A 19,805-nucleotide genomic window follows, 5' to 3' on the forward strand; every position below is an offset into this window, starting at 1 on the left:
TCGTAAATACGAAATATTATTTCGTAAAAACGAATTAATATTTCGTAAATACGAAATAATATTTCGTAATTACGAATTAATATTTCGTAAAAACGAAATAATATTTCGTAAAAACGAATTAATATTTCGTAAAAACGAATTAATATTTCGTAAAAACGAATTATTATTTCGTAATTACGAATTATTATTTCGTAAAAACGAATTAAATTCCGGGGAAAAAAGTGTGGAAAATGTCACCTTAGGGGCTCCGTAAATATCCCCTGTAAATAACACGATAGATTAAATTTATAGTATGGAATTAGATGAGCGTGCCATATTTCAAAACGGCCTCCTTATGTGATTGAATAAAGGTAACGTTAAAACAGATCAACAGTAAATTTATAACTTTCATGTATTTATTTTGATAAGGAGAAAACGGTTTAAATAATGTGTATTGATATTCAAGTTACAAAGTGTTAAGTCAAAGTTGCACACAGATTTTCCACTTCAAACAAGATAAATCAATTGATTATACTTTCATTTTTTACAAAATATGAAAGTGAAAGAAGGCTGTTTTGTTCTGATTATCTTATGCAACTGCATTATTTATTTTTTCACCAGATCACCAAGTCACCAGGTGGGGAGTAGAAAACTTTGCCAATAATCTGGTGGACAGGCGGTGCTAGAAATTTAGTCACGTCTCCTGTTTGCCAAGCTCGATAAAAAGACGGTGTGATCCAGTCATATGTTCTTTCTTCGATAGCTTTCACCTGTTTGGTATAAAACATATTGAAAACGTGGGTCATTTTAGGCTATTATAATAAAAATATTGTTTTGTATTTATGTTTGAAATAAAAATGTCTAGATTAGAAAATCAAAAGCTGTAAATATTATCTGCGTTTATATTATGACATATTAAAAACGAAGATGCTACGTTTATGCTAATATCTATATGATTTTAAGTCGAGCTAAACCTGTTTGCTTTTAGCCTGTCCATATCTACACTCTGTGGCAAAGTGTTCACAATTGTTGGTCGCTAAATTATACCCACGCCTACCAAGTCTCTTTTTTGCTCGCTTAACGATTTCTGCTTTATTAAAGGGCCTGAATATAAATATACCAACACTATTTAAATGGAATAAAGAAAACTTATACAATCGCATTCATGAATATGTATTTTGAATGTAACATTTTGTTAAGATAAAATAGTTATTGGACAGACGTCAACATCCAAACATGTTTTTTTCTAAAACATTTATATTTTTCCAAAAATATAATGCAAATGCTTTTGTATGCAACGTAAAATGTTCTAGAGACACTGATACTTACCTAAGTTCATCGTCAAACTCATTGTTTCGGTATGTCTTTGACCCTTCTGCAACTATTTTTATGTTGTCTCTTCGCTAGTGCCACTTTTGATGTTTGTCAGATTAAATTTTCCCGTAGCAACATCAGGATCCGGTGATAAATGAATGACTTCTTCATTACCTTAAAATAAATATTGATAATTGCTTGCTTCTTTTAATTTTATGTCAGTTTTATCAGGTTAGGCTTATATTTGCTGGATAGGGGACGTTTGTCACCATCCGAACTGATCATTCTAGGTTTGTAACTAGCTATAATCTGTGTTATCTATGTAAAATCATTTTTATTTCAGACCATATAACGGCACGTGATGTTGTTATACTAATCATAATTTGATCCAATCTTATCAATTTACCTGCACCCTGAAAATCCGAACCAAATGCATATTGTAAAAGGATTTAACTCAATACAGGATTGGAGCAGTACCTGTAGACGCTTGCATAAATCATGATCACAAAATAGACAAATATCGTTTTTTTCGTCAATTTTTATATTTTTCATACATTATCATACATAAATCGGTGTAAAAAGATGAATTAGACCTATTAAAGTTCATTCCGTTAGGTAAAAAGGCAAGATTTTAGCATTTTATGATTCAAGCCCCTTGCCCGGTATATACCGGAATACGGTATTTAGTGTGGTTCTCCAATCCTTTTTTTAGTCTCACTCCTTGTAAAACATCTAGTCATTTTGCGATTTTCAAATTTAAAAACCTTAATCAAATCGAAAGTGTACTCAAGTTAACAGTGTATCTAATATCAAATCACTGTTATGTGTGTTATCTTAATCTAATGCGAGATCACAATAAGAATTGGTGAATTTGAAATTGTGAACACAGTTTAGTATTAAAATATTACTGCTCCTCAAGCACGATATACTAGTCTGTACCGGCAGTTAGTTGTAAGATGTTTATTAAAAAAATATGTCTTCTCATACGTTATCAGTACTATATAAACAATCGCTTAGGGGAGTCGCGTATAATGTAGTGATTAAAGACTGTTTTTTTTTTGTTCGTGAGAAACAAAATCATACCGATTTTGCTAAAATTTATTGCACTGATAACAGCTTATTTTATATCATTTTGTATTTACAGATATCGATATCAATGTAATTACAACAAATTCTAACACGACCCGCATTTTTCCCTATTGAACATAGAAGAACCGAAAGTGTGTGTTATTATGCTATAAAGTCACTGTTTGGCGTTCTATATGTAGACATGTGACGTAATCATTATACACGTGACGTAACCACTATAAAATTCGACGCGCTGACAATAAGTATGCCTAATTTTGCTTAATATCAGGTACGGCAGCATTTATTTGTTAATGTCGTGTTAGAATCGAAATAATATATCTTATCGCTGGAAAACATCACTGTTTGTCGTTCGGATGCGCATCATTATTATATCACTCGGGCTACGCCCTCGTGATATAATTCCTCGCATCCGAACTCCAAACAGTTATGTTATTGAGCGATAAAATCACAGTTTGGGATATATTATTTCTTAAATATATCTTAGCGTGTAAACAAGAGTAGACTATAGCCGAAAAAAAGTAAATAATGACGAAAGAAAGAAAAAAGAATAAACAATAATATACAGTTCACGTGTTTTTTTATTAGATGGATACTTACCAACATAAACAGCCCAGTGAGAAAACGTCCCCATTGCACGGTAAAACTCAATTAAATCACCTTCTTCCAAATCCCTTATTGTAATCTTTCTTTTAGACGAAAAGGCCATCTCTCCTCATCTATCTGTTGTAACAAAGTTAATGTACATGTAATATACTTTACAATAAATCTACGCAAATCAATACTCTACAAAAAGATTAAAACGTAATAATTCATTGAAAGGCTCAATTTAAATAAGGAAGTTTAATCTTAAGTTGATAAAGGATATAGTTTGAAGCGACTCGTTCGAATAAAAAAAAAACGCACGTTTTAGTTTACTTCAAGCTACAAAGTATTAAGTTTAAGGATAAATTTTTCAGGGGAAGTGTGTAACGATTTTACCATATAAAGTTACATCATTTGTCTCTAGGTGCGAACGTATAGGGAAAACAAATTGCATGGCCGCGTAATACTACCAGGTGCTTATGTAATACAAATCATATGGCCAAATTTATACTTTCGCGTATGCAAGTAGCAAATAAAAGATTTCCCTTATTTATTTAAAGCAACTGCCATAATTGTAAATGAAAATGATTGTTTCAAGCGAGCACTCCACATAATCTTTTATGCAATGATTTGTATACGTTTAGTTTATATTTTCCTTCTAATTGTGCTATCATGACACTGCAAAGGTGATTTAAAATGATTCAAAGTAGTCAGGAACATGACTCAAAACTTGATGGATTATTAGATAGTGCAACTGATTCATATAGCGAAAGTTTAATTGATCCCCACCTGCATCATATTAAAGGGCTATTACAAAGAACGATACGTCAATGAGAAAAAATAAAATACATTTTTATGATGTTCATCCATTATATAAATGAAATCATTAAGTTACATACAATCATTCGTAAATAATTACACATGTATAGCAAATTTTGTTTGGTAATTATCTGTTAAAAAGACTCTTCATTCTTAGTCTAATGATAATATTTACTTACCGGGTGGAGGGTGGAATGTTAATATGCCATCTAAAGAGTTTTTTATTTCTCCCATGACACATTCATTGCTTCAGTAAGTGTATCAACATCCTGGAAAACATTCTGGACACACGTGCACCACTTTTAATGTCTTGCAATTTTAATTGTCATTTAGCATCTAGATTTAGAGATAGATAAATCACTCCTCAATTACCTTGAAAGAAAGAATCATGTTTATATCTTCTAGCATACTAGACAAATTCTAGTATTTTCTCGGGTCTGGCATACATAGCATTTTTATTTTTAGGCTTGCTTTCGATTCAACCATTTTGAATACAGTTGTGAATACATAAGCCATAGTAACTAATATAAAAATGAAGAATCCATTTTTTTCTCGCTTTTTCCTTTCTAAACAAAACCTTTTAGTAATATAATAGAAAAAGTTGTCGATACAGATGGAGATATCTGCCATTTTGGAAGCTGTTTAACATTAAGAAACAGTTAAACTTAAGTCTTCGGATATTCTCGTCGGCACTTATAGTCTGTTTATGTTATAATTAAAAATAGTGTTTTTATACACCGTTCGAAAGTAAAGACACATTCAGTACATAAAGCTTCCCATATCGTTATTTAGATTTACATAAACATTCAAAAATCAATCCTGTTGTTGTTCTGTGTCTATTGCAGCTGCCATTTATATTTGTTAAATTGGACTGTATCACTATTGAACGATTTTTCTTTTATATATTTCAAACAGTAAGACATACTTATAAATGAATTTTTTCTTACTTTGACCTTCAAATTGTGTACAAAGTTTGATTTAATAAGAGTACTCAGATTTCTTCTACATTACATTTAATCAATATAATAATGATTATGTAAAACGTTTTTAACGCTGGAACGTGATTCAAGTTTATGCCATTGAAATATTTTCTCAAAAGGTTAATGACTTTTAGCGTTTGCTAGCAATTCAATTAGCTTAATGATGGTAACAATTTATGAAGTTGTTAGAAGCTTTAGAAGATTTAATTATAGATGTTTTGCATCTCTTTTAAAATATTTGATTGGACGAACGCTGATTTAAATTGTTCTAGACTAAAATTATTTTATCTCGCTGAATCAATATTGAATTTTGATGTTAATGCAGTGATTATAGCACAAACATACATGTATCATTTAAAACGATCGGATGACAACGCAGTTACGTTGTATAAATAGGTCATTGATCGTAAAACATACGACGTTAACCCACCTTTTCATGTTGTTTTGCTCAGAAAGTTTGTTCAAACATACGTAGACAAGAGTTAAGCCTTTGTCACACCAGTATTAATCCTTGCAATCTTGTTTAGTCTGTATCTGTGTAGTCTGGCAAGGTCATTTGCTATTTCATAGTTCAATAGTAGTTCTATATTGGAATTCCTTAAACGTAAATGAACTGTTCGATGTTGAAGCTGAAGTAAATCAGCATGATAAAAGTTAATCGTTGTTAAGTTAAATAGCTTGTAATTGCATGATTATTTTATTAATTAGTCTTGCAAATATAACTAAGTAGCTTTGCTAACGAAATTGTTTGTTATAACAAAGAATATCGAACTAATAGTACTGCTGTTAAAGTACATACACTATATAGCCACTTCTAGGTGCTCGTGCATTTCAGTCTGTTTAAGAAAACGACAGAGCTGGACCTTTTTTCTTTGAAATTCGTTATCATTTTTTTTTTCATTTTGAAAAAAATACGTAAAATCAGAAACTATTTAATTAACATTTATGCTATGAATTGAAAGGTAATTATTTTCGAAAGTTATAAGTCAAATTTGAAGCAACAGTCATTTTGCATTACTGTCATTGAATCGGTCGAACGTTCCACCGCCGTTTACTTAATAGTAATATAGTGTATACAATTACTGAGCGTATAACATAGCTGATTAATAAACTCGAAGACAATCTTGTTAAATATAGCTATAGTCAAGGCTAACCTTATTACCGTCCATATGACTAATTTGCCTGTTGGGAAATAAATATTTCTGTCTGTGAATATTCTTATGAATTTATAATAAAACTATGAAATTGCTTGCGTCGTATATAGGACATTTCTGCTCACATATTTAATAATGCAAGCATTGAAAGCGATTGTTTACAAAATCAAATGTGATGTGTAAAGATGATGTTTGAGAATTAATTCATATGTCGTCTTGAAATCATTTTATTTTGCTTTATAATATACATGTATATACATATAGATGATTTTGAATATGTTTTCTGCATCTGCAGAGTTAATGACCTATCTATAATAAATGTTGTATTGAAATCAATTTTAATCGAACAGAAAATAGAAATACACGGCTTAAGCTTTCTTATAACAAGCCCGGTAAAATGTCGCTCCACTTCAAAATTTTGGTGTATGGAAAACGAGCGGACGAGTTAAAGCGAATGCCGATTTAGATGATGAATTGTACGTATTGTTTATGTTTTTGCTTTGTAATGTCTTCAATTCTGCGATCTGTTGAACATTCCACTTCCAAACCTTAAAATGTTATACACTTCTGATTGCTGGAAATAATTTTATTAGAAAGAAAATATCCACCCGTAGCAAAAACTTGTCTTTCCTGCAGATTTAAATACTCCTGGTCGATTTCTTAAATTTGTAAATCGCTGTTTTTCGAAAGTAGTTAGCAATAGGGCAAGATGTGGAGCCAAATCTTGATGCAATGTTCAATAAATTGTCGCTCACTTCGTTAGGGGAAAAGTTACCCCGTGTTTGATTTTAATTTCTTTTCACAACAGCTTAGGTTATTTGAAGTTTGAAATATTTCTACAAGGAATAACATTGATTTTTTTTAAGAAAAAGAAAAGAAACACTGGAAAGAATTACATCAAAATCACTAACAATAGTTACAATTCAGCATCTTAATCACTTTTGTCATTTTTTACTTGGTTCATAAACAACAACCTTGGCCGATGCCCACGACAAAAGTAACCCCTTTGTCAAGGCAAAACAATAAGTTATATTATAAGCTATGCATCGATTAAAGACCCTGTAATTTTTATTGCTTTATTTAATAAATCGAATGCTCAAATGAGAATATATCAATATTGTAAGGTTCAAAAAGCATCTTTTTTAAAAAAAAAGTGTATACAGTAAACTTCACTTATAGCGAACATTGTTATAGCGAACTTCCGGTTAAAAGGAACAATTAATTTTGGCCCGAATTTTGCCCTTCTTTATCTAATACAAAAATATACGGTTATAACGAACGCGGTTATAAGGAATAATCGCTTATAACGAACTCATTTCTAAGTCCCAATTCAGTTAAAAGTATAGAAAATTACACTTTTATAGCGAATTCCAAAATATCGGCTATCCGTAAATATATCTCAACTTTCTTTTGCATAGGTATGAATAAAAAAACTCACCCAAATGCACCGTTTATTGTTGTACGTACTTCAATACAGCTATGAAAACGAATTTGTATAGCAGTACGTAATAGTTTTCTACTTCGGATATTTTAAGCATGAGTTCTTGTCACCAAGATAAAATGGTAATTCCTTTTATTGTATTATTTCTTTTCTTTAATAGGTTTGCTCGAGTAAAATGATGATGATCATTTATAATCGGTTTTCAACATAATGGCGCATGCTTGTTAATCCATTGAAAACTATTGTATTACCGAATGTAGCATTCCATGTATAAGCTAAATACAGGGGGGTAATTAGAAATTTATTTCCAATAAAGTTTAAGCTATTTCTTTCATCCAATAAAAATGAATGCATTAATTTCTATATTTCAAAATATAGCATTTGTTGTACATATTTAAATTATTCGTGGACGTTTGGAAATTATTTTGGAAGAAAATGTACGTAATACTATATACATTTATAAAATTTCACTTAACAGTATGTTAGAACCTTAATTACAGCAAACATGTACAGTTGCAACATAAAGAGGACTATCAATAAAGTTTTTTGTTTTATGTTAACATTATGTGTTTCTTAGTCTATTCAAATGCAATTTAGAATTCCAAGTGTTAGTTTGGCATTAGTATGAATGCTACATCTTATACATTGCAGATATTATTAGGACAATGCCATTGTCTTTTCATTAATAGGGTCTTGCATATGCATGACAGTTTTGTAATTTTCTTGTTACTCGAAATTAATGCTGTACATTATTAAGTCTTCCACTTCATTATGAACTTTAGTTTTACTGCCTTGCTTTATTAGATCACCATGGATAATATCAGCCGACTACACCGAACCAGGAGCTAATTAATCTTAAGGTCACAATACTGCCATAATGTCATATCATGGTTCCATGACTTGACTGCGTGTTGTGTATCACTACTCGTCTCTGAACAATGTTTTATGATAACAGGTAAGGGTTTTTACGAAATATTTTTCTTTGCAACGAATAAAATTTATTATATTTACGCATTTGCAATGAATTGATTTTGCGATTGTTGGCAATGAGTTTCTTTTCTTTTCTTTTCTTTTTTTTTTTTTTTGTTAAGAAATATTTTCATCTGCCGTACTTTGTCCGCAATTCGAGCACTGAATCTAGGCAAATGCTTTATTTCTTATGATAATGATTCTGCATTCAAGAAATATATAGCATCGATGATAAGCTTGTTAAGTTAAATGTGTAAAGATGTATTAGATAATTGTATTTAGATATCATATAAACATATTCATAATGTTATCTCATTAACATAACTGAATATAATCATACACAAAGGCATAATTATGTTCATTTCATATTTTTCAGGTTGAGGTTTGACGTGGCATCAACACTTTGCAGGCCATATAGAACGTTTTAGCTTTATTTCAGGCACAAACGGACACCAGAGTAAAACCACTGACTCACCGTAAGCTAGTTGGATAGCTTCCACAGGATTCGAACCTACAGTGGCAATGTGTATCAAGTCAACAAACATAACCACTCGGCCATGGACGCCCTTTCATTTCCATTACCATTTATTATTTCAAAAACGTATTTCTTAATATATCATTATAGTTTGCTCTGCTAGAATTATAATTACGGATAATTAACCTTTAAATCATCCAAGCGTTACATTTCCTTGACAGATTAAGGGATAAAATCATGTAATGAGAGACTATGGCTTTTTGAGCCCAATTTTGGAATACGAGACAAATCAAAAGTGAACTTGGATTCTTTCATCCAACACTCCTTGTTTGATATTTAAGTTGTCAGATCTGTGTCTCTTTTTCACCCTGTAGGTAATGAAATTTGTTTGTTACTCTTATTTCAAAATGAGTTTGTGTCTGTTTGCAATGTATGACATAACATTGTATATCCAGAACAGGAACAGATGTTTGCAAACATACAAGTATTGCAAACACATGCAATAGTCTGTATTTGCTCAAAATATAGTAAAGTTGATATAACATTAGGCAGTCACACTTACTTTGTAAGCTTGACATGCTGTAATAATGCGTAAAGGGAACAACTATTACATTAAGAAGGACTTAAACTTATCTGAATAATGTTCAATTTTATATTAAGTGTCATCTATGAACATGTCCAATCAACAAGAGCCTGCAATAGTTTCATTTGTGTCGTTTTGGCGCTCTTTGGGGAGTTTCGTTGTTCTATATTTTAATTTACATTTACACTTGCACCATATATTTTAAATGACATTTTGCTTGAAAAGTATGACAATTCTCCCGTATTTACTAGCATACTTACATAAAAAGTATCAAAATCAAACATAATGTATGCAAATTTAAGTGAATTTATTTGACAATTTATTAGCATTTTATTAGTTCTTGTGTTAGTCACAAGTACTTTGCCTCGTGTAACAGCATATGTTTTGCTACACATAACCATTACAGTAATCTTTTATATAATGTGATAAGGCTTATTTAAAAAAAAACTTTCAGTTTGAAGACATATTGACATGATCTAACTTGATATTGCATATTTAAGGGACTTTTTTATATTTGAACATTACATTTCATGTAGGCATTTGGTTACTCAGTGTCATTTATAATAAAAATAATAAAACCTCTGTGTTTATCCTCTAGCTAGAACACAAGAATTTAACGTGAACTGCGAAGTGCTGAACACTAAGGAATTATTTATAATGATGAGAGCACAGACTTTCCTATTCACAAGAAACTGATAATGTACATCAGATGCTGTGTAAAAAACACGTGTGGTTTGAAGACTCATTTAGTTGGTGATATAAGTATTGTTGATTGAACTGCACAAACAATAGCTATGAATTGCTGAATAAAGGGAAATCATTTAGACTTAACATGGTGAATTATATTTGTAGCGATAGTGCCTCTTGGTAGAATATAAGAATTTACATCTTCATTCATATCGGTACAATGGCGTCTTCCTAAGGAGGCAATTCATTCATAAAATCGTGTCACAATGACATAATTTAAAACACGCGACTTCTCTTACATGGGTTGTGTTAGACAGGTTTTTCTAGCACCGGTGTAAACGTAGATAATCCTGTCTGATATACAAGAAAAGGTGGTGTTGGACAGTTGTTAAGAAATTATGCCCCTCTGTTGACTCATGTTCATTGTATGGCCCATTGACTTACACTAGCCTGTTCAAACGAGTCAAAGGAGGTTCCGTACTTGAAATATTATAGGGATACTTTGAAAACTTATGTTCATGTGTCAGTTTCGGGTATCAGAACATGAAAACTTGAGCCAATGCAAAACATCATGGAGGAACCTCAACTTAAACTCAATAAATCATGGAGGAACCTCAACTTGAACTAAAGGATTAGCAAAAATGCTAGAACGACAGTTAACAAGTGCTTTGGTTCAGTTGTTGCCTATCTTCAATCAAATGAGAGAAAGAATCCAATCGGAGACACCATCACAGAAGGGTTACTGAAATATGTATCACAGTTTAAGTTCCCTGCCTGTACTGCTGTACTTAGTGACGTGTTGTTAGTTATTGGTATTAAAAAAACAGCTTCAGTGTGGATCATTGGATGTAAGTCAGATAGGCATATTAGGCGATAGAGCTCTAGGGCGAATTTAAAGACAATTTCAGTGGTAATGGAAGCACATTGTTCTTCAGGGAATACAAATTACTCTTGCAAATGAGAAGTCTCAAATGGATAAAATTGAACAAAATATTACATTGATAGTTTATGCCATCACCTAGAACAAAGACTGTCAAATTACTCTTCTTCGATATTAAAAGGCTTCAGTGTTCTTGAACACCGTAGTTCTACAAAATAAGTGAAATTGGGTCGGATGGGGGCTGCGTTCATTGAATGCCGCCTTTCCTTGTCGATCTTGTTTATCATATTGAATGGAAATATAGTGAATTGGAAAACAATGGGTGGTTCAAACAAGCAATTGACTAGGGAATATCACGATGTGTTGTTGAGGCGGCATTAAGAAGAATATCTACTTACCTCACTGTAGGTAACTATAGCTATGTGTATTTCAGTCACTAGTTTAGTCTGTAAAACCAAATCAAAATTAAAGGTAAGACTTCCCTTACCCTAGATATTTTTTATTAAATTATCATCTGGCCAAAGTGCACATGTCTTTCCTTATGAGAAAGCTACAAAGCACTGGTCCCTTGTTAAGAAAAGAATATTGACTCAACTTTACAATCAAAGCAAGTGACATTACAATTACAACATAAATTGTAAAATACTATGATCTGAGTCTTGAAAAGCTATGACAGTGTTAAGGTACCTTCATATTATGCAATAAGGATCGCTGCCTCAGCTGATTATTTTGTTGATATAGTGTTATACATTTCATAGCAAGCACATGATGTCATTGTTCGTGTCCCCTTATAAATGCATTGAATATTCTCAATAATAGATCATTAAACAACATCAAATATATTTACTTAGATTTCCCTGTGCCATTTCACTTTGTGGGTCTATTAATCAAATCCATAATCTGTTTTCTTTAATTTCCTAATTTCATTTTAAGTATAATCTAAGTGTTTATCCAGTCCGTGTCCTGCCTTGCGCCCTATCCTACTTTTGTTTGGGGTCCTCCTGGGCTCCTTGTTGCTGGGTCGTATGGGGGTTGCAATAATTGAACGCCGTTTTACCTTGTTGATCTTCTTAAACATATTGTTGCTGCCTTTTTTATATGTTCCTGTACATACTTTCGAAAATATGATTTTTAAATATCAACACAGTCTTCATAACCTTGTTTTGGTTTCTCTATATATTGGACAATATAAACCAAAATACTAATAATTCAGTAGGATTTTGCAAGTGTGCCTGCACATATGTCTGTAAACTAAACAAACAGGATGATGCCACAATTTGTATTCTGCATTTTCTTATTATCAATAATGAATCTTTGCATGCATTCATATTTTTTATTATAATTAACAATATTCAAAATCTTAAATATACTTATTTTTATTTGTTTGTTATACCAATGAACAAATGCCTGGGTTATCAATAAAAGTTTTCATTCACAGGTCTACATGAAAAATGATAAACAAGATCAACAAGGAAAGGCGGCTTTCAATGAACGCAACATGAAAACCCAGGTCGTAAAATAACTAAAATACAGTCCTCTTCAGAGCAATGCTCTTACTTCTATTGAAACAAAATCTTAAAGGGATGACATTTTGAAACACTTGATAAATATAAAATATTTGCCGTTACCTGAATCATACCATACTGCAAATTTAATCTAAAATTTTCCTAATGACACCCAAAATTCCTTGAATGTAAGTCCTGACTTCATAATATAAATCCTTAGTGGAATCCCTGGCTACCGTTGAGACCTGTGTAGATCACGGGGGAGGAAGTGTTACACGAAGGATGGAGTTCTTATGATAACTTGTTTGGTGTTCTTATGATAACTGTCACAGAGTTCCTGGAAAACGTTACGGATTTCTGTGAAAAACTTTTCTATATACTTGGAGAACTCACGTAAAAAATGGTCATTTTTACCTTGAAATGTGGAGTTTGGGGTACTAAATTAAACTTTGATAATTAAGCTTGCCCTACATATTGTATAATGTTTCAGGAAAACCTTTTATTCCATTTTTCATCGCTTTTTTAAAAAAAATCTGGTAGTTTTGAGTAAAATTTCGAAATTACTTGCTCATTCGTATATATTGACCTTTCATTTGTGATCTTCTTCGTTGCTATACATAAATACATAATTGTAATGCATAGTTACAAACATTAAGCCCAGGCTAATAAATTTATACCCGATTTTTCAAATGTCACGGAGTTCTTGTGATAACTCAAAATATGTCCTGGAGTTCTTATGATAACTTTTGTTACTGCCAGTGTGTTTTCTTGTGCTTAATTACGGCACGTTTAACGTATTTTATTAGTCAATAAGTGTGTAAATCATTATGAAGCTTAGTACGCGCATCATTCGCAAACACATTTGGTTATATAACGTTGGTTTTGAGCGTATTTCAGTTCAAGAGATATTTTTCTTACCCCCGTTTCTTGTGGTTTTTTTGGTGTTTTTTTTTTTTTTTGTTTTTTTTTTGTGATTCTTTTTTTTCCATTTTATTGGAATTACTGAAAACATACTTGATGTAGAGCATTTACTTACAGGATAAAAATACGCTTTGAATTTAATATTTAAGCATGATTTCTTCGTGTATACATTATTCCTGGCAGTTTTAGAAAACATTTAGTCTGCCGAAACAAATTGCATGTAATTGGTTTGCAGCAATATAGGAAGTAGTATGCACTACCTTTATCTAAATTTAAAGAGGTTAGTTTCATCTTTTCATCTTTATTCAATGGATATCTTAATTTATAAAAGGTATCAATTTTGTCATAGAAACGTATAAAGTTCTATGAAAATGATATGACAATAGATAGTAAATCTTAATTAATATATGTGAGTCACCATAAGGTTCACGCCGTTTCTTTCTCTATTAAATCCAATGTAGCATCACGTGACGTACAGAAATCTCCATATGGCGGAAAATTATTGCATACATTTTTCTTATCAAAGTTGGGAATCCTTAGGGCATTCCCCATATATAATCCTAGTTGTGGAAACTTTTGCTGTAATTGATAACAAAAATATATTGTCGAACTTCTTTCGCTCGAACCCGTAGGGTACGTGTAAATCTGTTGAAGAGATCGATAGTGATCGGTTGATTTTTTATGTAAAAAAAGATCAAACATTTCGGGTGCATGGGTGTGAAGGGTATTCCACATATATACTTGTTGTTTATGGTATAAAATGATACAAATTACTAAGCCGCTTCTTGAGGAAAGCCCAACTATATATGCTTAAGAAAGGAGTTTGCTTAAAACATGTAACTGAGAAAAAAGTGTAAGTTTTTATCAATTTTTGCTCGGAGGTTTAAGCCATGTTTCTGCTGAATACAGGTGACCGATGGTTCAGGTTTTCCTGAAGATAGCCTATAATTCCAGGTGAAGATAGCCTATAATTCACCTGTTTATCCTTTGTAGACTGCACACCAAAGCAGTTTCATGTTCAATCTATTCTTAAAAGATTTGGGGTTTTCCTGTAGCCAAATCCTGAAAAAATGACAGTTACCTAAAATTTAGGTAACAAAATTATTTACACACCAAGCTATATACATGTACCGCATATTAACTTTACTATGTCATCAAAATAACGATATGCATGTCTATTATGCGACTTACATATTTCTCCGTAGTTGCTGTAAAATTCAGCGTTGACATTTCAAAGGAAACTTATGACATAAAACTATAGTTGACGAACAATATACACAGAAACATTTAGTGCATTCGTTCGGTTCTATAATGTAAATATGAATTCGCACAATTTTGATTAGAAAAATATCCTTTGAACTAAAACACGCTCAAAACCAACATTATCTTACCATTTTTGTGTTAAGGCTGAGAGTATAAAGTTTCATGATGATTTAAACACTTGATAAATAATAAAATACGCGTAAACGTACCGTAATTAAGCTCAAGAAACACACTGGCAGTAACAAAAGTTATCATAAGAACTCCAGGACATATTTTGAGTTATCGCAAGAACTCCGTGACATTTGAAAAATCGGGTATAAATTTATTAGCCTGGGCTTAATGTTTGCAACTCTCCATTATCATTAGGTAATTAAGAAAAGCAAAGAAGGAGATCACAAATGAAAAGGTCAATATGTACGAATAAGCAAGTAATTTGGAAATTTTATTCAAAACAACCAGATTTTTTTTTAAAAAAGGCGATGAAAAATGGAATAACATGTTTTTCTGAAACATAATATAATACGTAGGGCAGGCTTAATTATCAAAGTTTAATTTAGCACCTCAAACTCCCTATCTAAAGGTAAAAATGACCATTTTTCACGTCAGTTCTCCAAGTGTATAGAAAAGTTTCCACAGAAATCCGTAACGTTTTCCAGGAACTCCGTGACAGTTATCATAAGAACTCCAAACAAGTTATCATAAGAACTCCATCCTTCGTGTAACACTTCCTCCCCCGTGTAGATGTACGTGTACATATATAATATAAACAAAAATAGCAGTGCAAAAAAAGGAATACTTTTAACCCGGAATGATCACTGCCATTTTTTTAATGCAACTAAACGCATTTGTATATAAAACACATTTCAGGATAGATTGCCAAAACTGGCGTATGTTCTTGCAAAAATCGAAATTGTATCCGTTAATAAATCATTAACGCGCACGTGATTGGACACAAATGGCGGTGGCATTGCATTTAAGATATAAAAAAACCTTTAATCAACACTTTATATAGCAACGAAGTCAGAATTTTATGAGTCGCAGAAAGTTCAGTTCAATAGCTATGTATTTGTTATTTATAATGAATAGTCTTTATGGTGATATGTTTGTGAAATCTATTGCTTAAACGGACGATTTCATTGTTAAGCTGAGCTTAAAGTAAAAAAGCTTTTTACTTTATTGGATAAGCAAATCGACAGGAAGGCGAACATTTTGTGACACGCAGATCTACACGTAAGAAGATTGGTGCTTGGATGGGACAAGACTGTGGATTGCCGCCCAATTAAGCACATTCATCACTGGATAGATTAGAAAAATATCACGTACATGTGATTACGTACACGTTTCGGAAGGGCTGAAGGTTTTGTCATAATCTTTTTTTTGTAAATTCGCGTACAATTTGTTTTCGTTTGATATATATTTCAAGAGTATTTGATCTGTTACAGATTTGATTGGTTGCTGTTATGAACGCCATACAGGTAACCTTTATATTTAGTTTGTTGGAAGATATTTCCGTGGCTTTTTGTTTTTAGTTCCTCCCATTGTTTTCTCTTTTAGGGCACACGCATACGTGACCATACGCCCCGTTTCATGGAATGGCACTAACGAGTCACATTGAAAGTTCCTTGATGACCGCCGTTTGAACACACATCTGTTAATGCTTCTAAATTCAAATTTTCACCATTTCTATGTCTAATGTTGAATACTGATTAAGCCGGTGCTAGGGCGCGTGGACTGTTATTTGCACTTTCCAGTACCGTCCACGAGCAGGGTCAATCAATCCGAGCCTGCAGCATTTTTAATTTTGACTTGTTGGGGTTTCCAAAGGGATTCTGTTTTTCTCTATTTTATTGAGGTGCAATAATGATGTCGGTATGAAAGGCAAACAAACTTATATGCAACAGATTTACTATCAAAAGAAAGGTCTGGATCTCTCCCTAGATTAGAAAAATCTGAACATTCATCAGCAGCTTTTCACATAACTTTTAATCGTCTTTCCTGTTCCTATTACATGCGTCATAAGTGTTCTCCCTTGTTTTTCCTTACGAGGACGTCATTTCCATATTAATATTTTCATTATCCTCCTGTTGATAGTGTGTGTCCGGTAGAGGTATAAATAAATTACATAAATTAAACATAGGTTTTTATATGTTATTACATTAAAGAGAGAAAAAAATGAACTTAAAAAAATGCGAAAAAATCACAGTAGTTATGACAATTGGACTAACTTATTATTAATAACTTTTTAAAGTTGTTTCAAACACTCCTGATCAATATACATGTATTAATCTTAAATATATGTCAACAAGATGTACAACAAACGAAAATAAGCATGAAACTAATATAAACTATTAAGGACGATTAAAAATAACAGAAATAAAATCATTTTTTTTATCTCTTTTAAAGCTCGCTGGGTAAAGTGTTTGATTTCAAATGAAAGTAATAGTAACTGGCCTGCATTTTTGAGAGTATGATATGACCATTTCGCTGATTTACGAAATTAACTTTTAAATGTAATCTCAGTTTAGAAGATGTTTCAAAACTCGGAATAAAATAAATATTTAATAGTTGCGCATATATTAGATCAAAATGAAGTTGGATAATATATCATATTAAACACTTCTGAGATTAAATTATGTGTCCAACAAAAATACAATTTAATGGAGTGTATGGCCTTAAACAGACCCTGCATTATTTAGACCAACTCTTTGATTTTTGAACAAAAGGCCTTTAATAAATTTAAAACAGCAAAAACATCTATATCATTATACACAACATTTTTTACAATATCATTAAAATATCATCAATTTTTTTCTCAGCTATACCAAAGAACCTTACAGAAAATATTTCAATGCATTTTCTCAATCGGAATAAAAAGATGTTCTAATGGGAAAAAACACAACTTCCAATCAATACAAAACTATTGAAAATTCAAATACATCCAATAGATGGAAAAGCATTTTAATGAAAATAAAATGAATAAGAAATCGTTATCTAATATGACCTCATATATCTACATTTAAAACCAATATTCCATATTTCCCGAACAAATAAATATCTTTTAAAATTCAAATTGTGTGTACAATTTTTGTTCAATGGAGATAAAACCTATTGAACATTTGATAAGAGAATGTCAATTAAAGCAAGTTTTCAGGATAAAAAATCAAACTGAAAGCATTTTCATTTTATAAAGGAAACGTCTGTATAGGTCTGAATATGATAGGCGTGCATGTGTAAGACAGCTTATATTTTTTCCTTGCTATAAATGTTTGTTGCTGTAACGTACGGAAGACCGGTGGGGAGCATTTTAACTTCATGAATTCCCGATTGTGAACTATGAAGATTAAATTGGGAAATCATGATGTTGAAATGGCCCTACCGGTCTTTTGTGATAACTGTACCTACTTACGACTTCATTTGCAGTTTAACTCTCTTGCTCTTCCTTATCAGTACCAATAATTAGAGCAAAAATCCACGAAAGACCGGTAGATACATTTCAACTTAATGCATTCATAATTTCAACTTCATGAATTCACAATATCAACTTCATGCCACGATTTCACCTCTACAAATTCATCATGAATGAATTTCCGTTTAAACTTCGCGATTTCAGGTTCGTGAGTTCAATATTGCATCTTCAAAACGTAAATTAATAAATTTGAACTCATGGAAGTTCAAACCAAAAATTTCGCATTCGCAAAATATAAATCGACAATTCGTAATGTTGAAATCGTGAATATGTGAATTTTTTGTATGTTGGAATCGCGAATTCATGAAGTTGAAGTTGTAAATTCCTTAAGATGAACTCAAGTATTTGAAAAGTTGAGATGTCATCATCGGTTGTTTGTTAAATAGAATGAACCTTCAAGGTTTTTTTGTTCAAACGTCAATATTTGGTCAATATTGTTGTTGCACATGACCGTCATGTTTATTATTACAAATTTATGCGAACTTCAATGTTCTTATATGGGGAGCGCCACGAAATTAATTGTCTATGTCAATGGATAGATAACCGGGTCAAACATACGCTATAATTATAATGCTATTTTTAACAAAATTAAAGTTATTTCCATAGAAAAGAAAACGTTTCAAACAAGTAATGCTTGAATTTATATACAATACCAATCCAAACCATTGTATATGTGTAATTGTGTTATTCCTCTTTGCAATGTTTCAGAAATGAGTTATGATAAAATAAAAACTGTATCGATATCTCTGAACTTTTTGTAAAGAAATGTATCAGATTTAACACATTTTCACAGATGTAGGAAGTTATTCTGTTTCATTTACTTGTTTTAGAGACAATGATGTACATTTATGTTAGATGTTGTTATTATATCTGAAATTCTTTAGTATGTTTTGCATTGAAATACCACATTAAGCATCAGTAAACAAGATGACGTCAGACATTCAACGACTATGCAAACGCTGTACAATCAAATGTAATTCAAATTTATACACATTATCATAGAAAAGTAATGATACTTTAATCGAAAATATGACATCAAGAGCATAATGCAGCAAGTATTATTTTATGCGCACGCATGCTTTTAATATAACAACGAGGACCATAATAATACTATGATTGGTTTCCGTATTTAAAAAGTCATTACACATATATGCGTGTTTATATTCAATCTGTTATTTATCTGTCCAAGTAAAACACATACTATCTCCAAAGCTCATTTTTCTAAAAGGAAATATTTATATATGCAGAAATCATGTACAATATTATTCTAAGAACATTAACACTTCACTTTATGACTCTATATTGTTGCTTTCTTTCAATAGCACGATACAAAAATGGATGTGGTTTGACCAAGATATTAAAATGAAAAAGATATATATATCAGGATACATAATATATGAAAATATACCAGTATAAATATATCAAAATCACATATCCGGATTGATATATTATATACATACATCTGGATAAATATATCATAAACATATATCGTGATAGATATATCATAGACATATATCCGGATAGATATATCATATACATACATCTGGATAAATATATCATAAACATATATCGTGATAGATATATCATAGACATATATCCGGATAGATATATCATATACATACATCTGGATAAATATATCATAAACATATATCGTGATAGATATATCATATACATACATCTGGATAAATATATCATAAA

The 19,805-nt window shown here is 31.5% G+C and overlaps 1 long non-coding RNA gene across 1 annotated transcript; it reads right to left on the reverse strand.

Moving 5' to 3' along the window:
* Positions 1–290: 290 nt before the first annotated feature.
* LOC132737143 (uncharacterized) lies at positions 291–3,117 on the reverse strand. Its single transcript, XR_009626686.1, has 4 exons — positions 2,980–3,117; positions 1,309–1,467; positions 954–1,083; positions 291–749 (listed from the first exon to the last, which is right to left on the reverse strand). It is a non-coding gene; the product is annotated as an uncharacterized LOC132737143 (long non-coding RNA).
* Positions 3,118–19,805: the final 16,688 nt, after the last annotated feature.

The sequence above is a fragment of the Ruditapes philippinarum genome, unplaced genomic scaffold (genome assembly GCF_026571515.1).
Source record: "Ruditapes philippinarum isolate M1 unplaced genomic scaffold, ASM2657151v2 ctg5556_1_1_1_1, whole genome shotgun sequence".
Taxonomy (NCBI): domain Eukaryota; kingdom Metazoa; phylum Mollusca; class Bivalvia; order Venerida; family Veneridae; genus Ruditapes; species Ruditapes philippinarum.